Source organism: Sipha flava, unplaced genomic scaffold, assembly GCF_003268045.1.
Source record: "Sipha flava isolate LNK unplaced genomic scaffold, YSA_version1 3_pilon_pilon, whole genome shotgun sequence".
NCBI classification, from domain to species: Eukaryota; Metazoa; Arthropoda; class Insecta; order Hemiptera; family Aphididae; genus Sipha; species Sipha flava.
Genome location: NW_020273108.1, coordinates 2,977,578 through 2,998,613, shown reverse-complemented (window position 1 = coordinate 2,998,613; position 21,036 = coordinate 2,977,578). Strand labels below are relative to the sequence as shown.

Below are 21,036 nucleotides of genomic sequence, written 5' to 3'. Positions count from 1 at the left end.
TCTACGACGTTCCTCCGTGACGCGCGGCCGAATTTTCGTTTCAGTCGGTTTCCGCGACTCCGGTGCGACGAGATTTATCGCATAAAGGCTCGTTCTCATGAGTCATGTTTAGTTGACCGATTATAGTTGATCAACAAGAATTGAATATAAGTTGATTCAGTTTTTGTTCACGCATTTCAACAGAACATGTTTCAATTTTATTTTGAACTCGGTTGAAAAGCCACGGTCGACACGTAGTTGACACCAACTGTCATGCTTATGATAAAGTTCTAAACGTTTTAGCATCACGCTTTCAGACCACTTGAGGCTCATTTTTAAAATTAAAAATATTTAATACGTTAAAAATTAAAAAAAAATCATAAAATGCACGTGTGACTGCCCACTGATTGAAAACAAACTGAAGTTCAACTTGAATCAACTGTAGTGTAGGTTGTTCTCACGTGTCAAGACGGGTTTCAACTTGAAAGAAATTGAAAAACAACTCATTACTTGAACGATAAAGTTTGACTGGGTCAAAGTTTTTTTGATCAACTAATTAGTTGTTCAATTTTATTGAAACAAAGGTTCTCACTACAGATTTTATTCAATTTTTGTTGATCAACTATAATCGGTCAGCTAAACTTGACCCATGAGAACGCGCCTTTACTCGCGCTTTCGGATTCCGCGGTGCACCCGTGAACGCAACGGCAGGTGCGAACATGACCGCATAATATTCGGACGACCGTAAACGGTCGGTCGTACCCGGTCCGCGGTATCCGGTAAGGTCTGCCCGTGCATGCGGTGCGTACGTACGGTGTACGCGAGGCAAAAGTATACGCGATATTACGTCACGCGATACCGTCCGAACTGGTTTTCACTCTTTTTTTTTTTTTTTATTATTACGAGCATTAACACTGTGCACGTACCCGCGTGTACGCGCATTTTTATACATTATTTTATTCACATTCACCGACCTCCTCCCCCGACCACCGTCCGTCCGTACGTCGAAGCAGACCTCGTCGTCACAGCAAACCAATACACGTCGTATAATAATAATAATAATAATAATAATAGTAATAGTAATATTATAATATGTCTGCAATATCTTTCGCTGAACAACGCGTCGTAGCCGCTGTTGGCGAAACGAAATACCACCGCAAGGTGTACACGTCGATGATGCGATGGCGAACGACCGTAGTACTATTAAAAAATGTTTTGTACGATAATAATAATAATACGTATTCGTCGGTCGTGTCTTCGCGTACAGGTACAGGATGTGTCGCACAGCTGTTGTTCTTTTTTTTATGAACTCCAAATTTACTCAACACACCGTAAACCGCTTATTCTCCGATATCAAATGTTATATACTCTAAGCATATCGTCCGCGCCGAAGATAGACCGAAGCGGAAAGATACCATTTAACAAATGTTTTCGTGTACGCGCATTACGTGCACATTTGTAACACGTGAACACCGTTCAGCTACAAAACCAAAGTCTCGGTCCGTAGGTACAGCGTAATACGTCGTTCTGTGCGTGCGCATACAAAGAAATTTAAAATTAAATCAAGAAAAAAAAAAAACACAAAAGACGCAAGTCGCTAATGAAATAATATGATGGTCGAACGGTTTATTTAATTTTATTTATTATTAGCTGTACGAGACGAACCCGATATAAAAATGAATAGTAATAAAACAAATTACAGAACGAAATGGTTATACGCACACAGATGATATATACAACTAAAATTTATAATTTTTTAGTTATAACAGAAACGGTTAAATTTTACTCTTGGTAGTCAGCAGTATTGTCTGTTGGTAATGAATTCGTCATACTGTCGCGACCGTTTAGCACAGCTGCGAGAAGTGAAAATCGTAATGCACGAATGTATTTATAGCTTTTAAAAACGTACATTTACGAAACTCGAGAATTAAAAAACAATCAACACTTAACTTCAGATTTTTCGCCATAGGTCTTTCATAGTCTCTCGTAATCTAATAATTATAACAGCATCTCATCATTATTGTTTGTCGTTGGCGCCCCGAAATAATTTTTATTACGAATATTATTTCGTTATTTTTAATGTTGTGTTAATGATGATTTTCTAAGATTAGGTTTTTACCAATCCTAATAACATTTTGTCTAATGAGATTTTTAAACCCGTATCGTTTTACCGCAATGCCATAAAATACTACACTGTGTGTACCATTAAAACAATTGAGAGAATATGAAGTAAGGACACCCTGTATAATGATCTTGTTTAAAAAAAAAATGTATATAATAATAAAGAAAATAGGCGTGAGCGACGATGCATTTGGTCTGTGGCCATTGTTGGTGAAAGTATGCTCGTGCTCGTGCGCCATTCATCAAAACAGAATCACAAACGACTAAAAGACTGGGACGAAGACGAAATTTAAACACAAGTTTCGTGTATATTTTTCTTTAGTTAAATGACATAATGTATATATTAAATGGCCCAACAACATCTAGCTATAAAAGGAAATAATTTTTAATTTAACTATATGCATTTTTGGTAGTCAATTAAATAATTTAAAAGCACTAACAAATCTAATCGTCTTGATAAATGTATATTATTATTTTAATATAACCATGGTATAAATTTATAAAAATAAACTATCAGTAAAATGCGCAGGTATCTGATCGTTGAAATTTGCATGTGTTACAAATACTAAGTTCCTGAAATATACACTTAAATTTTAAATTTTATCTGTATAAAATATATTGTTTGAAGAAATATTTAAACTAATAAGTTGATAATTTAATTGTTTATTGTATTATAATTAAATACAAGTGGAAAAACTAGTAAATGTTTGTAAACCTACTAATTATTAATTTTTTAAAACGAAAGCTTGGGATTACGGAGTTTTATGGATTTTAAATCTTTAATTACTTAAAACATCACAAAAGACCATAAATACAACTATAGTTTAATAAATTAAAATACACACACCATATAATACGGAATAATAACTAGGTTTATTATTATAAGTTAATAATATTTACTGAAACATGATTTTAGTGTAGAAAATATTGTCAACTATGCCAGTGATATTAATCTATTGTTCAAATAATAACATGCAATTAAGAATGTTACGTTTCTCGGAACAAATTAATGGTAAGTAATTATTTTAATGATTTTATTTTTAAAGGGGAAATATTGAACAATTGCGAAACATTTTAAGTTTTATTAGTTATTTTATTTCTGATTTCGATTTATTTTAACAATGAAGTACAACTGCGCCTTAGGAAATTTTAATTTGTTTGACTTGAAATGAGAAATATTTTTTTGTTCCTGTTGTTGCGATAAGTATCATAACGGCAATAATAAAACACTACTGTAAAAATGTGACAAAACTGAAACTTTATATTATACACGTACCAACAAAAGTCACAAAATTACGTGAAACTTATTTATGACGTCAACATTATTATCACATTTTCCAGTTCAAAATTCATTTAATATGGCAAATTGTTTAAAAAATACGCGTAGGTATGTTAAATTGCATTTAGTTTTTCGAAGACACTTATTGCTACCGTTTCTCTCTCTGCGCATTACAATATATTATAATGGGCGCAAGCAATTAAGAGCTAAGGTACGTTTTAGTCGTTTAACCCGACGAACGCAATTTATTAACCCCAGCCCACTTACACTGACATTCTTAATTGCCTAGACACCTTTATTAATACAAGTGGTGTTTCGTTATGTAGCGTCAAAGGCTATTAACAGTTAATTATAGCTACTGATAGTTCTGAATCGTTCTTGACCGAATATCTAGTAAATTATTGTCGACTATCTAAAATTACACCAATCATTAAAAGGACAATATTTTTGTAATTTCGTATAATGAATTACGTACGAGTATATTACAATACTCGTATATTTGCATTGGTTATTGTATGGTATATTGACGTGCTGCAAGGAATATATTGTTCTGAATAAAGGATATGTAACTGTAAAATATTTCTTGTTTTTGACGAAATTCGTTTAGAGTAGATGTCTTTCTATTATATTGAGTATCATTAGTGTCGATAATTCATTCATTACTTATTTAACATCAGCTACTTTATGTATTTTGTTTTATTAACCATATCTATCTGCACGTTATATGTAATTTAGAAATTGAAATAAAACTTGATAGCAAAATAGATGTTTTTCGATGATTATTACATTTCATCAATATGTGAAACACTAATAGTATTAATGATAATAAATTGGTTAAAAATAAGGCATACTTACATTTTTAAAATTTAAAAAACTTTCTATAATTATATATTTATTCATTTTAAACTGTAATGATGAAATATATTTAAAATTAAATTGGTCGAATAATATTTGTAAGTAAAATTTGAATACAAATTATGACATTAGAAAGTATGTAATTGAATATCATATTACTATATACTAGTTATATGAAATCATCTCAAATTGTAATTATATACTAATTTATTTTATTTTATAAATAATTATTATTCTTATTTAAATAATATTATACATTGTTTTATGGATAATAAACAAATGTAGAATAATCAAAATTCGTAAAATAGCAATTTTATTAAATTAATAAGTTAAATTTAGGAAAATATATAATTATTAAACTGTACTAAAATCATATGTATTATTTAAATGTTTGGATGCTCTTCTAGATGGAATTTTTTACATACAATTTAGGAAACCAAATAATTGCTTTTTTACTATTCATTTGCTTTTTCTATTAATATCATGAATTGTTTAAGAGTTGAATAATTGAAATATTTTAATGTGAAACTTTTTACCTGCGGACGATTTAAATTTCCTTAAAAATTGAATTTATTTATTTAATTATTTAAGAATTAATCAATTTTTATTTTACAGGTTATATTCACTGTGATATTTAAAATAAGTCTTAAAAACAAAATTTTCAAGTATTGGATATCTTTAAATATATTATATTTATTGCTCTTAGATAAAAAGTTTTATTTTTAAATACGTTTTTAACTACTAAAACGCACTGAAAATTTTCTATTCGTGATGTTTACTTAGAATATAGAGGTTTTTATGTGATTTTTCAGTAGTCAACCATTAAATCCTTATAAAAAGAGAATTTATAAATTAAAATTTCACAAATTGTTTTAAATTATATGCTATTTCATAAATTTAATTTATTTCATGACATTTGTTCATCCTATGGCGATTACCTGATGAATTTTGTTTCTATTAATATTATTTGTTTCATAAATATAAATATTATAAAAACAAAAAATAGATATATCTACTAATAAAAATATTTTTTTGTTTTACTTCCATAAAAATAGAATTTGTTTGTGGGAAAATAAATCTTATATCACGAACGACTTATTATATTCACTTTTAAAACCATAAAACAATTATTAAAACTGACACTTTTTACAGGAACCTATTTTTATATTATAATTATTTTTCTTAGTAAACTATTTTTGAGCCTGTCTCGATTAGACATACTTAAAATATGTAGTTTCTACTGAAATTACATAATATATTGTCAACGATAATATTGGAAGTTATGCATCAAATATTAAAATTGTTTTTTAAACAAAATACGGTTTGAATGGTTCAAGGTTGTTTACTATACATAAGTAATTGTTTACAATGAATAATGTAATAATAATAATAATAATTATTATATGTATTCAATAATTTTAAATATAATATAAATTAATTATGTTTCATTTATTTATGATGAGAAAATGTTAAAACTTAATTTTAATCAAAGGTGAAAAGAAAAAAGTAAAACTCAATCAAGAAAATAATGTTCGCTCAGTCTAATAGGATTAACTGTTCAATTTCGGAAACAATTTTTTTTATTTCTGAAAACAAAGTATATCAATTTTATATGAATAATAATACGATTATATTATAATTATTATTAAAAATACGAGTAGAAATACTCTTAAATAGTTAAACCCGTTCAAAAGTATTAAAAAATAACATCGTATTTGAATTTCTATGAGCATACTGGTATAAACTATATGTACATTTCTGAAACTGTTTTTAGAACAGTTTTGTGTTTTATTATTCTTTAAATATTTAGAACGTATATATTATTAAACTATTTGTATTTAAATTATTTAAAATAACTGAAGAATTTTTATGAAGTACCTAACCAGTGGCGTATTTAACATTTTTTATAAAAAATAAGTTATTTAATAATATTGTAAAATTACATATAAGGTATGTATTAATAATTATATTATTCTACTACTATTATAAATATAAATGAAGAGTTATTTACAACCATATGGTATAAATTATTTTTCTCTTTCTCTTTACCTCTGTAGCAAGTAATTTTGACTTCTGAACTTTTTTTTCTTATGAGGAGGGGGGTCGAGAACTCCCTAAAAATACGTCACTGTACCTAACAATGTTTAATATGTTCTAATAATAATAATGTATCTGTTATGGTGTTTAAAGTCTGACGATAAATGTTTTTTATTGCACTTGAATATATGAAAAAACAGAGTTCAAATAAACTGTAGTAAATGGTTTTTAGTTTTCAACGTTTTTCATTTCTTATAATTTTAATGAACATTGTAAATAGCGTTATAAATTTTGTCGGTTTAAATGCATTAAATTGTTATAATTGCGGTCTAGAAAAATACCAGTAACTTGTGCAGCACATCGTTTAACTGATAAACGCGATAATTGACGTTCGTACGGAAAAACACATACGCTGGAATGAAACATTTTTATGTTGATGATTGAGAAAATAAAATTGTCCATCGTTATGCTCAATTGACAATTATTGGTTACTGTTGAATAGTAAAAAAAAAAAAATATATACGGAACCAACTCGATTACGTAAACTCGGTCGCATATCATCCGGATTGTGCGTGTATAAACGATTCGCGTCAAATTATCTAGTTACCTAACCCCAAATGCAACCCAACAAACGTAACGGTCACAAGTGAATAGGTATAACTGAAAGTATTTATTTGGTCTGTTGGTCAGTACAGTCGACATGTCGTCAACTGTAAACGCAATATACTGAGACAATACGATATTGATGTTAAACGACCGTCCACATTGAACAATGGTCATCACGTTCTATTGATTTATTCGTGGAAACAGATCGAGTTCAATTGGTTCAGACGTTCGTCCAATCATGCATACGTGCAAAAATTATTATTGTCGATTGACTCGAAAAAACCGTAGGTATGTACAAAATAAATAATAATTATCTGAAGGGAGAGAAAAAAAATTCATTAATTATAACTAGTATTATATTAGTCACCTGCAGTTCGATAAGTGTCTCGCGTGAAACTAATTAGGCATACGTGTTTATCTCTTCGTTTACCAAAAACCTAGAGAAATATTTTCAACACACCGGGTCTACAAAAGGAAGTATGATACCTACTAATATGTTACTATTTCTCTGTCCGTTCGTTCATATATATTGCTTGTGCAACACGAAATTTTTTTTCTCTCGTCGCATTCCTATCACGGTTTATTACGTCTGTTTTGATTTCCTTGACTACCTCAACCTAGTTTCTTTTATTCTATTAGTAGCAATTTCAGAGTAGATACTTTTATACAATATCGTAACCTTTTGTCAATGAATTCATTTTCATCACGTAACACGTTATACATCCGTCCAAATATTTACGTTTCACCAACATACTGTTATTAATATACCATTGCCCATTGCGTAGGTTAGAAGATATACAAGGCGTAATTTGTATGTACGAACGTAGAATTCATTCGGTTACTTAATTAAAAAAAGCAATGGCGTACTTGTTATCTCAGTTGTCCTAGGTTAACGTTATCGATTGGTTTATCGAAGCCATTCGTGCACGGTTACAGCAAGAAAATAAAACCATTTGCATCAAACAAGGCCGTAACTGGGGGGATCCAGGGGTCCGGAAATTTTCAAAAGTAGAAACATTTTAGCAGTGAATATAGTTTATTATTTATAGGTTGTATTATAATAATGTTAGACCCCCCCAGAAATTTTTTTCCAGTTATGGCCAAGGGCCTTGGCATCAGTGATGTTTATTGAAATAGAACCTATGCAACCATGTGAATTTTTCACTTTTGTTATGAATTCGTGAAGTCAATTTTATGCAGTGCAAACATTGTCAATTAAACCAAAAACGCCATACTTAATTGGAACAATTATATATACACGGTGAAAATAAACTACTTACGTTTGGGCTAATATCATTAGGGTGACTGTTGGCAAAAAAATAAAAACTCTAACTATACTAATCTTCAGTAATTACCAACACTATTTTCAATCGATCGAATCATCAGAGCAAGTTTAATTTCTAATAAGTGTTTCTCGAAAAGCAGTCGTATCGGTACGGAATAAAATTTATGTTTTCCTTTCAGTATAAAATAACAACAGTATTTAACAATATCCCGAAATACCATAATGAATACTGACAAATGTTTTCGATTGGACAGTGTTAGTATTTTTATTTTAAATTTTCTATTACTCAATGAAAACATATAGTAAACTAACAATTTGAATGAACGAGTAAATGATGATTTCATGAACTTTTCTATAAGTCATAGACGCAAGGCGTTGTTTCGTTATCTAATTGATTTGATTAGAATAAATTTGCAAAAAAGAAAAAAAAGCGGTTACATATTATAAATATCCGAAGAGAAATAAAAAAAATATTCAACAATAATAATAACAATAGCTTACGCAATCGACGGAAAACAATTTGTAAATTAGATACCTCGTTGAACGTGATATTATAAACTACGTAATTTTTACACAGGATAACCTCATTACACAGTATTTAAAAAAAATTTATTTTTTATTTTTATTTATATAACGGAGTGTACGAGTATTTAAAATGAATAGATTGCGCGGTACAGGACGTGACAGGGCGTAACAAAACCGAAATTCGACTTAACAATAATAATGATTCAATTGTGCACCGTTTGATGGTTTGAAAACGAGCGGATTTTAACACGTACTCGACGCTCATAAATTATGTACACGAGCACCGACGGCAGGCGGATAGTTGAGAGGTTGTGTGTAGTACGAACCGGCGCGTTCGGGGGAGGAGGACGAAAGGGTGCCGGTGCGACAGGGTGGAGGGTACTTCGCGGAGGGACGGGGACGGTAAAGGAAAACGAACGATTCGCGCGGCGAACCCGAAAGCGCGTGGTACCCGGGCACGGCAACAGAAACGATATCGCATCGTAGCACGCGATCCGCGCGCATCGATCGGGTCTTAACGCGCGCGCGGCGACTTTTGCTTGCTGTCGGCCGACCCGACAACGGTTCTCCACTTCGAGTTCTTCGGTCAAGCGTGGTCGAACGCGGTTAGCGCGCCGTTGTCAATAAGATCGCGCTGCGAAAAACCGCGCGCTTTGATCGGCTAAAAATAAAAAATAAAAACAACAGAAACGTAACACCAAAAGCCACAGGGCCCGCGCGTGGTCGGTGCGTTTCGACGCGATCGATTTTACCGGGCCGTCGCCGTTGCGTAGGACGCGCAGGCAACGGTACACACCTGTACCGTAAGGTTAACGCGGTTGTCGCGCGCTCGCCGCGGCCCCGAAGCGATTCGAAAAGGGTGCGCGGGATGAGACGACCACGAAAAGAACCGGTGGTCGACCGCCGTTTACCTGTTGGGCCGTGTCCCCGCGGCCTCCGGTCCCGATGCCTGGACACCACTGGGCCGCCGTCACTGTTTCGGGCTCTTGAGCCGTGCGGAGTGGTGCACACGCGGCCCCGAACGGCGGACACGTTGTCGTTTCGTTTGCGCGGAACACACGACGACGAGAGTGTGAGAGAGAGAGAGAGAGAGAGAGCGAGAGAAAGAGCGCACCACCGGGCCGGCAACGACACGTACTGGCGATGGACTGGTCCGCGTCACACGTCGCTGGTACAACTGTGCTGGCGAACGGTGTGCGGTCACGGAGTAGGCCAGCCAGCAAGCTCTCTCTCCGCGGCCGGCCGGCGGTGGGAAGAGAGGAAGAAGCGGAATGAAAAACAACAACAACCTATGCACGCTCGCTACACACGGCAACGGCGAACAAAACCTGTCCGTTGGAGGGGCGGCGGCGACGGCGGCATACACGTAACCAACAAACGCACACATGCACACGCGCGCGCGCTGCGCGGCGGCGGCGGTCGTCCGGGCGGTTGCGTGCATAACATTACGCCGCGGCGCGCGTACGTGTACGGTACGTACCGCTATCGCCGTGCGTAGGTACCGCTCGCGCGCACGTACCGCGGGCGAGTGTCGTCGCGCGTTTCCGCGCCGCTCTTCCCGGCGGCCGGTCGAACGTGACGGCCCCGGTCCGTCGGATCACCGTCGCCCACGGCCGACTGCCCTAGACGGCGACGATCGTAATAACTACAGTGATCGTCGTCGATCGCATTACCGTGGTAGTAGATTTTCGTGGCACATCATCACCTTTCAGTCGCATACTACGCAACTGATTTTGATTTTGCTTTGTTTATGGGTTTATCGGTTTCAAGCGCTTTTAACTGTTTTTTTTTTTTTTTACATCCAGTCAATTTTAAAACTCGAACCGATCATGGTGAGAGGGGGCGCTCCGGAACGAACTGTAAAAATAACTGGAAAATATTAGCCTCCCGATCCGTTCAATTATTGACCCCTTTTTAATGTAACCATCAAGTGATTACCAATATGGAAGTGGCAACCAAACGATGACGTTATAATCGTAGAGGAATGTCATTTGTATTCTTTCGAAAGCGGATTGGACCATCATTTAGAAGACGGAGCTACAGAACGGTTGGACTCCATATAACTCCATAAATACTTCATAAATTGTAAAAGACAAATCACCGTGTTTAATTGTTTATTATAACTATGGAACGGATTTATATGTAATCAAAATACAAAAATATGTAAATATACATGGAAGTATAATTTATAAAATATTAATTATTAAACTATCAAAATTATTTGTTGCATTGAATAATTATAATTTCTTTTAAATTATCGAGTGTTAAATGTCGCCTATTAGGCTTCAAAATATTTTTAAAGCCATTAAATGATCGTTTCGTATCAACCGATGTAATTTGAGCAAATTAAGCGCAAAATATCAGAAGACGATATTTCCAAATGTTTCGAAGGGTGCCATTCATTGTCATTGTTTGTTTTAAAATCAGTATAGCCTGGATTTTTTTCTGTAACAGCATGATTTTTCTTTTTTACAATATCTCCTATTGGTCCGTTTACGAGTTTTAATTTTTCAATTGCTGATTCGTCAATTTGCATACTATCATTAAAGACATATTTTTTGTTTCTAATTTTGTAATTGTATGTGTAATAAAACTAAAATACACTGAGACGAAAATTACATTTTTTTTCAATGTTTCATTTCGCATAATATTTTGAGCTTTTCCAATAGTAATAGAAGTTTCTGGATCTAATTTTGAAATAACTTCTTGTATTTTTGTAAGAAGAAATCGTATGAATAATGAAATTATAAATTATGTTTAAAATATTTATAAATTAGTGAAACATATAAAAATATGTAAGATAAAAGTAGTATAATTTTAATAGGAATGATTTAAATTATAAACATTTCTTTTCGAATCTTAAATACCTTTTTTTTAATAAAAATATGCATTAACATATAAATCCGTTCCCTAATTATAACCTACTGTTAATGTTGTCATCGCTATCATTTTTGTTGTTGCTATTATTAATATATTTTTGTATTACACATACTTTATTGTATGATAATGTTGTAAATCTGCTATATCGTACAAGCTGTACGTTAAATAAACAAATAAAATATACATATGGTGAATAGTAATTATTATGAATTTAAAAATCGGTCAATAATTACTTAACCGGTTGTATCATGAGTGTTTTTTAGAATTAAGTTTGTGAACAAGAGAAAAAAATTAGAGCATTTGTGTGTTTCATACGTCATAAAAATAATATTTTTTTTCCTACATTTTTTAATTTTTTTTTAGATATTTTCCATTGGTGTTTTAGGGCATCAACATCCGGGCCCTAGTAACAATAATATACGCGCGCACCTTGTGCCGCATGACGGCGTAACGTGTTCTACACATCCGACATTATAATGCAACAGCAACAGCAACAACAACAACAACATCAATAATACGCGTACGTATTGCGACGCTCACGCGCAAACACGCGGACACCGGACGGCGCAAAATGCAACGAACTCCCACGCGGGACGACCGCTGCGAACGTTACGCTAAAACGGATGACGAAATAATAGCGTTTGACGTGCGCAACGAACGATGCCGTCTCCACGTGCCCCGGAGTTGTGCGTCGGACGTTTTCGAAACTTATTGCAGTAACACAGCCTACGACAGTGCTGTTGTCCGGATCGCATTTCGAATACATCAATTCGATTTTTATCCGACGGTTGACGAAATACGCGAATAACAATAATATCATACCTGAGAACCAGCGAGAATGTACAACGGCGCGGTTTCGACGTTCCCCGGTCGACCGATCGTTTCTACAGGTCCGTGGAAAAAGCGGTATAATTATTTCGTTCCGGAGTTCTCGACACAAGTTCAACGTGGTCCACTAACTGACTGGTAATGTATCGACCCCCGTTAGTCAGCCGACATATTTCCGCGCCAACTCGAAATATACCGCCGATAAGCTCGTCGTCAAAAACCTAAAACCAGTTATTTTTCTTCTTCTCCTACTTATTTTTCTATTACTTCTTCTTCTTCTTTTACCAATTGACATCAGAATCCCGTCGTTGGCCCACGAGATATTCGTGTAGCGCACAGCCGAGTCGCGTAGAAATTATACCGTTTAACAGCCGAATATGCAACTGCAGGTGTGCGTGCATTCGTTTAGCCTCGGATCCGTGTACGTTTTTTTTTTTTTTTTTTACTTATATCTATAAGTAAAAAAAAAAAAAACACAACGCTCCCATTCGTACACGGACGTTTACGTTGAACAAATATTACGGAATAATAACGAAAATATGTGAAATCATTCAGGTTCCTGTTACTAGGTGCGTAATATTTATGTACAGACAATACCCCGTAAATGCACTCGTCCAATTGTCAAAACAACTAAAAAATAATGGGTCGTAGCTGGTAAAAACGTTATTAGTCACATATAATCGTGACGATTGTGAGCGTATGATTATATCATATATTTTCATACCGCTGGACGGTGGCTACGACATTTGCATAATACGTGCGCACACAATTACCTGTCTTTTATTGAGCCTACGGTGCGTTATTACAAATATTGACAATAACGCACGAGAATGATATATTATATTTTCTGTCCTGTTGTCGTCCAAGTGACTTATTTTATCGAACCGTCCGTGCCACGTAATTCCACATAACGATTAACACGTAAAATATATCTATCATTCTGTACTCGGATTATAAATCTATATAAACATACATAGCATACGGTTATGAGTACAAAAAAAAAAAAAAAAAACTGAATGAAAATGTATACAAATTAAAATAAATTATTGTTTAACTTAAAGACAAATATTAAGTTTTGACGTTTAAGCAGGTAACCACAAAGCAACCACAGATTGACCGCAGATTCCTACGGCTTAGTAAGTAATGATGGCTTATACGGTAATTTGACTATACAATGTATACGTGCACATGTACACTTACAAGTAGTACCGATGTTACTAAGAAAATTCAAATTAGCTCTTGCATAATTATCCATAATTAGGCATTGTTTCAGAAAAAATGTATTTCATTGATTTGATATGGATATTGATTTTGCAATTTGTTTGGTTATCCGTTTTATGTTATAACTTGTATAATCATCACGTTTTTATTTTCTTACATTTTTTGAACTATTTTAATGAAATGAATAATAACAAAACCCTACTTCTAATAACTGTTTATTAAAATGACTTACTTATACGGTAAATAATATAATCATTTAGATACTATGAATTTAATTTCGTAAATATATGTATATATGTACGTGTAAACAATCTACTACCATTATACTTTTATTTTTAACATTGGAAAAGTACATTTAGAAATTTATAATTATAATTATAAAAAATAAATAAAAAAATTTAAAAAAATAATAATTTGCTTTCCCATATAAGTTAGAATAATATTAAGTTAAGGATGTATCTATTGTTGCCAATATAATTGCATATAAATGGAATTTATTCCCTGTGTGTTGTGTTGTTAAAGTACATGTTTTCATAACATCAAATGGTCGTGGTCTAGTATAGACACATTGTCACAGTCTCTGGTGTATCCCAGTGTATTATTAGATTATTGTTAGTATAACGTTATTGCAACTATAAAGCCGAATTATTTGCCTTTCCTTGAGTACTATAACACTTAAATAGTAAATATCCATTTAAATTTTTACTGATCATAAATATATTTAAACATTTTTCTGTTTTTTTTTTTTTTTTAATAAATTTTGATTTTGAATAATACATCTACTGTAGAAAAATATTGTTGTATTAACTGTTCACAAGGTTTTTTGACATTTAACGTGGAGTCTTATTAGTTTATTAACATAATAAAATCACTTTATCCGACTACGGTTAAAAAAATCTGACTTTTACACAAATAAAATTGGGTTAAACTGAAATTGATGTTTTATATATGATGATATAAAACGGAAACTTTTACTGATTTGGAATTTCGTAAATATATAAATTTTTTTTAGTCAAACATCTAAAGTTAATTAATTAAAGTTAAATTAATTTACATGCAAAAAGTTTTTGACTATGAATTGCTGTTTTTCACCATCGAAGTAGATGGCTATGATAAATAATTACCTTAAAGATACTCTAATTTACAGTTATCTGAACACTGTAAAGAAACTCTCACATATTATTATAATTTTGCTTGAGTAAAAATTAATTCACTCTAAAACCAGAGCTTCAAATGTTCTAATTTTTAACAGGTGACGCTTGAGTAATATTATACAAATAAATTACCATAATTCGCACCGCTGTGAAACGTTTATTTAAAAGTGGTTCACAACTTATTACTCTTTGTAGTAATATATGTTAAAAAATAATTTTCTCTCAAAATGTTTTAAAGTTGTAGATATTTGTTATTTTATTTAAAGAGATTCATAATGTATATAAGCATTCGTGTTGACGTATACCTTCATAATAAACGAGTACTATACGACTACCTGTGTTATATAAACAATAATAAAATTTATTTTATATAACATTTAATGTTGAAAAATGTCTTGTATTTCATAAAATATTAATTTTTAATAGTAAATATAAATTAAAATAATATGGGTATAATATGTACAATGTACATATCAAATTATATAGTTTAAAATGACTTAATAACATAAAATTACAATATGAAGCAATGTTTAAAAAAATTTAACAAAACAGCTTATGACTTAAAAATGTATCGAACACATGTTCGTGTGATGAAGATATTATTAGTAAACGTAAAACGTATTAAAGTTGTTAAAATCCGTATCATATTTACTTTTAAAACGAAGGATTAAAAATAGTTATTTAGCTCTAGAGAAGTAAGAAGGTAATTTGAGCTAGTAAATCTGAAAAAATACTCATACCACAAACAGATCAAAAACAAACAAAACAATGGTGAATTCCCGTCTAAGATTAAGAAAATCAACTTCTATCGGATCCCGAACAATATTCTATGACTCCCTAGAAATTTTATGCATAATAAAAGTTTTAGTATAAATGTCACGGTTTTGAAACATGAATTATACTGAAAATTATCGAGATCTTTTACGCTGTTAGAAATGTTTTGAAACAAAATCAATGGTTCAAATTTAAAAAAAAAAAAAAACCAATCAGAATATGATTCATCTTTTAACAAATTATATTTTAAATATATTGCTATTACTAAAAATAATAAATAAGTAATAAAATCTTAGCACAGAGTACTATTGTATTTGTAAAGTACGACCGGTGTCGAATTAAAAATTTATCGTCAGGTATGTAGATAATTAACAAAAAATTTAATTTATTTTTAGTCAATTTTATTGACATTGTATATACCTGATAGTTAATTTTTAATTCGAAATCGGTCGTACTTTACATACATAATACTAATCTAGGCTAAGGATTTATTTATTTATTTATTTTTATATATAAAGTATTTGTTTTTTTATTTGTATATTAATTTACGAGTTTAACCATTTAATAAATTATAATTTTTATTATATTATTATATTATTTAAAAATAATATTTGATTCTAAATATGATTTATTAAGAAATAGTAATGATTTTATGAAAATTACTAATAATTAGTCATTTTAATGATTTAATTATTTTTTTATTATTATTATAATTAATAGAAAACCAAGATTTTTGAATAATTTTGATCATTTGATTTACATTATTATATCACATCTATAATTAAGATGGTTTAAAAATCTTTATAATTTTATTTTTTCTATATTATTTATTTTGATAATTTTAAATTCATAATATTCGGTACCCAGTATAATTCAAGTGTCAAGAGTGAAGTTTATAAGAATTATACAATGTATTGCTAGAAATAACTTGTGTTATCACTCATTCACTTCTTGAATATTTTCTTGGAATCACCTCCATAGTCCTTATATTTTAAAAAACTTCAAGAGTAAATATTTTATTTATTAAATTTGAATTCATAAGAGGTAAACTGATAATGTATCAAAAAATAAATAAATAGGTACTTAGATGGTTTTTAATATTTTATCGTATTAATAAATTATTTTACTTACAATTGTTAATTAAAAAATGTTATCAGTTATCATCAGCTAACCATATGAATTCATAAATATTTTGTTATTGAAGGTGTCATTTTGAAAAGTAAAAAAAGAAAAAAAGAAGAGTTAAAATCAACAACTTAAGTTCGATATTTTAAAGTAGCAAAATATTGCCAAAATTGTGGTAGTACAAGTAAATTAATATAATATTGATAATATAATTAAATTAGTAAATATATGTTTATGAGTTATCGTTTTTATTGCATCTCAAATAATTAAATTGCAAATAATTGGTTAGACATATTAGATTAATTTATTTAATGAACTGACTTAAAAATACAAATTAGCATAGTAAATTAATCACACAAAGAATGAAGGCTTGGGTTGGGTTCAATAATTTAAATTTAAATTTTTTTTAAAGAATCACAATAGGTTTAATTATTTTTAACTTAGACGAAAAAACTTATCATTGCCCTATATAATGCATTCATTTCGTCAGATTTCATCATTGAATAAAATACATTTCGTTTGGCATGAACTCCATAAACTGTGGAGTTATAAAATATAAAAATAATCACGTTAAAATACACTTGCAACTAATAGGAACATCCACAAAAATAGATGATCAAACATGTACAGACTAATATGAAAAACTGATTTCGTCAATGAACCATAAACGCATTTATTGACAGTTTTTACAGTTATTGATAACCATAAAGTATGAATATATTGTTTGTTGTTAAATCTGAGCTAATTTGTACATTGTGTATTGTTTGTAATATTCGAGCGTATTGTTTATAGTAAAAAAGTGTTCATATGATATAAGAATTACGATATTACGAATAATTTGTTAACATTATTGTCTTTGGTTTTAAAATATTTGAAATTCTACAAATAATACGTACGCATCAAGTCGAGTAATTTTTTGTAAATAAAATGAATTTCAAAACAAATATCACTTATTTTAAGTGGACGAGTACCTATAGTAGGACTAGTAAATTCATAGCGCGCGAAAAATATGAATATTAAATTACTTTGAATTGTTAATTATTATCAGTACGGCTAAAATGAACCACATTAAAAATAGATATTAACTGTTTTGTTAATTTATCTTTAACTTATTCACGTGAATAATTTTTTTAGGATATTAATTTTATTAAATCTGAATTAAAAAACCGATGCGTAAATGGAGTACATTAAAAATTACAAATTATAAACCGAATATATTGACATTAAGTGTTCAAAAACAGAAATCACATTAAGAAAATTGATAAACACTTGAGCAACTAAGAGTCTCGTAAATTACATTTTCATTTTGTATATTAAATAAATACAATAAATATATTAAAATTATTAAACGTTAATGCATACAATATTTTTCGTAATCATCGACGTTAGGAAAATTGTCCATCCCTGTAAAATTCCATTAAACATATCTTTTGCGTTGTGTTATAATAATTTTAATGAACGGGCGTAACTGTTTCGCGTCGTGTCAATCAATCTTTTTGGCAAACGTAGACGTTATTACACCTCTTAGAAGAAACACTCTTTGTAACAGGTGAATGATTGCGGATAGCTGTTATATATTATAACAGTAGCTTTGAGGTTTCGTTTCTCGTACGCGAAATACCTTATATGTACGTCTTTCACGACTTTTGTTACCTACCTTGACACGTAATATTGTTTAGTTATCGTTAATGAATACTGCATATTTTTCGTCTACGCTCCAAGGGATAATATTATTGTCTCCGGTAGAAGATTTTATGTATTCGATGCTACGTCATATATTATTTTTCATAATGTAATGTACCACATTAACTACGTCATATTTACTGTTTTATTTGTATCATTTCGAACGCGCTGTACGGTTAAAGAATTTTAAATGTTGTAAGCGAATAACTTCAACGGGATATCTTATGTTTATGTAATTTTAAGAATTTATATTGTTGTTTTAGAAATGTTCTTTTACGACGTGAGAATCCGTTTGAATACCATTTTGAAAATTAAAAATACCAAGAAATAAATTAATTTCATATGCTAACGCGAAGATATTATACGTACTGTACATAAAAACTGGTATGTAGTTTGACTAATAATAATTATTAACAATAAGAAAATATTGCACCGGACGTTCGTGAAACCTCATCCCCTTTTTGGAATTCGATACACGTTCGTAAAATAAAATATAAAATAATGCTTAAAGCGTATAAAAGATCTCGAATGGTGTTTCGTGCAACGCGTATTTAAGTCCACGTATTACAGCTTACGTCATCACGGTCTAATTATTTTCCGTTATTTATCTTGTGAGCTTCTTCCTTTTTACACTGAATCAGTTAAAGATAGTATCAAAGGAGTTCATGTATCATTTCATGACTTTTATAATAAAGCTTATACCAATTGTACACTAATTAATTAGTAATTGTACACTTCTAATTTTATCGATTACTCTAACGTTTCGATTAAAATAGTTTAATAATTGATAATGTTTTTATTTCGAAGACTAAGATATTATTGTTATAATATATTGGTTTATATATTTTTATATACTTTTTGTAAACAAAATAGTACTAGTTTTTTTACTAAACTAAATGGTATTATACCAAATACCAATCATAGTTTTATGTATGATAATTATTATACACTTTATTTAGGTATCCAATTTCAAATATTTTCATTTACTAATATCTCGTTCGTACTTTAGTTCAACACTATTAGGTTTAACATGCTTTATTATATTATTTTATGTAATAAATGTTAAAATAATTGAACACATGCAGTTTGATAGTAAAATAATTCCGTTTTATAGAGCTTAATTTAGTTCATTTTTGTAAACTGTTCGGAACGATAGTTTTCTTTATGATATAAATTATTTAATATATTTAAAATATGAAATTAAAAGTTTTAAATATATTAACTAACTACGTGTTGATTTTAGTTAGGTAGTAAATTTTTTGTTGAACATTTTTGAAATAAATTTTATCTATTAAAAATCTTAGCGATTGTTGTTTATATTGTGTAACATTTTTTTTTCATCGTACTTCAAACATTTGCGTTTTTCATTAGCTATTTATTTTAATTTTGTTATTCGTTAAAATATTTTAGAATCGTAATGTAATTATACCTGTCATTTTAGGTTTTTGTGAAACAGTTTTTTTTTTTGTTGTATTTTTATATTCTATTTTTTAGTTTTCCTAATGGTGAGAACAAGTGTATGGAATACAAAAAAAACCTCCGAAGGCTGCGCTGAGGATACAGTGATCGTTATTTTTATTCCGCCGGAAACGTTGAAAACTGATACTGCACGTAACACTGTGAAATCGAATTAATATCGAACACTTAAGCGACGTCGGGTTTGTAGGTTCGTTTTCCACTCTGAGCTGCAGGGATAACGTTACGCGTTTGTGCCGCGCCAACAAGTACGACGGTTTAATTTTGTGGGACGGACGGCGGATGTCGGCGGCTGATGCGGTTCGGCCCTGTTCGCTGTTAGTTCCGGGGTAGTTGGTGAAAATATATCGGGGCTTACGTGTATAGGGATGGACGAGTCAGACACGAGAAAATCACACGTGTGTAGGGCTTATGTATATGTACGCATTTTCGGCCGCGCGTGTGTTTAACAATTACTCCGTGACTCGGCGTACGAATATCGTAACGATATGTACATTCGGTTCACGAGAAGAAGAGAAAAACGTATAATAGAATAACATATACATAAATATAAATATATATGTATACGTGTGTGGGTGTATGACCATTATAAAATATTCACAGCATGGAATTCCGGGTGCGAGATACATATCATTAGATCAATTTATTTTGTACGGTTCCCTACGCGAACAGCTTGCGAAACAATGTTTTTGTGATAAATTGAATTGTAACTTATTTGTAGAATACATTTTTAATGGTCCAACTATATTTTTATTTTTATTTTTTTTTAAAAATTGTTTTCCGTTCAAGATGATTTTGACAACAGTTATAGAGTATTACTGCAACCGAAAACATAAATCATTGAGTCTACGGCTTACTATTTTTGTTTCTTTACATTATTTTGTATATTAAAATGTTTGTTTGAAAAGTAATATTTAAATTATACAACAGAAGTAATATAAGATTACGAAGTCATCTATATGTATAAAAAAAATTGTGTGCCGTCCCTGTCAACACAGAAAAAAGTTTAATCATCTTATCGCAACCGGGGCATGGTACCAAGTATAAGAATTCGTCAAGCGTGAATAAACATTGAGCGTTTAAGTATTCATTACAGGGTGCAGCATTAAATAAAATCACTGGTTGTGACGGCTGATAATGGTATGACTGGCAGCACTGAAGTCGGATTTGTTTGTTAGCTTCATATTTAATAGCTCGTCGTCCGATTT

General features: G+C 31.0%; 1 protein-coding gene across 2 annotated transcripts in view; it reads right to left on the bottom strand.

Annotated features, from left to right (window-relative positions):
• LOC112688658 overlaps positions 1–12,543 on the bottom strand; it is a 41,168-nt gene extending 28,625 nt beyond the window's left edge. Inside the window, exon 1 of one of the 2 annotated variants that reach the window (XM_025561965.1) lies at positions 12,390–12,543. The gene's annotated coding sequence lies outside the window, so the exon portion shown is untranslated. Of the gene's footprint in view, positions 1–9,598; positions 9,937–12,389 lie in introns of those variants that run through there. The other variant, XM_025561964.1, reaches the window with a different exon arrangement.
• Between the last annotated feature and the right edge of the window lie 8,493 nt (positions 12,544–21,036).